At 39.7% G+C, this 710-nt stretch overlaps 1 pseudogene; it reads left to right on the top strand.

Moving 5' to 3' along the window:
* Positions 1-710, top strand: part of LOC119582219 — a 3982-nt pseudogene that overhangs the window by 1922 nt on the left and 1350 nt on the right.

The following is a 710-nucleotide window of genomic DNA, read 5'->3' as shown; positions in this document are numbered from 1 at the left end:
ATCTTCTTCAGTTCATGTAATACTAAAGCGAGGAATGGTTTCCTCATGGCTAAATTCATTATCGTTACTAACAGCGTCCAATCTGCTTAGTCCACGATTACTTCTCTTACCCTCTGTGAAGGGGAATGAGTCATCTCATATTGCGACAAGCTGGATATTAGAGCAATTTTTAATAAATTCGGCAATACGAAGCAAATCAAACCATACCTAGACTGCGTCTATTGCCCAAAATGTGCCTTTAGTTTGTCTACAAAAGCAGTAATGTACAGTATATGGAGATCCTTTTCAACAGCTTGGCCAGTCATACAGCTGAGTGACTTATTGAGAGTCGTTTCTAACGTGGCGGTTCGGAGGATTTTACTCGGACACCGACACCGTCTGCATAAAGGACCTTTCTCCTCTTAAGAACGTTGTCGTCACCAGCCACAAGAGGAGGAACCATATATCCAACGGTGCGTTTCATTTCAAGCATCATCATGAGTTTCTAACGATGGCCATGTCAACGATGATTCGGATGTACAATGTGAGTCAACAAGGCTTTTTATGCTGGTATGAGGAAGATCTTGGCGGTTACCAAGAGTTAAATATTTTTTGTATAGCGAATAGCGGTTAAGTCATAGGTGAGTTAACACTAAAATTAAGTACAGTGAGAAATTAAGTTCACAATAAAGTCCAAATACATGCAATCAATAAAGAACCAACAATTTTCA

The sequence above is a fragment of the Penaeus monodon genome, chromosome 15, assembly GCF_015228065.2.
Source record: "Penaeus monodon isolate SGIC_2016 chromosome 15, NSTDA_Pmon_1, whole genome shotgun sequence".
NCBI classification, from domain to species: Eukaryota; Metazoa; Arthropoda; class Malacostraca; order Decapoda; family Penaeidae; genus Penaeus; species Penaeus monodon.
This window is presented reverse-complemented; position numbering and strand designations above follow the sequence as displayed.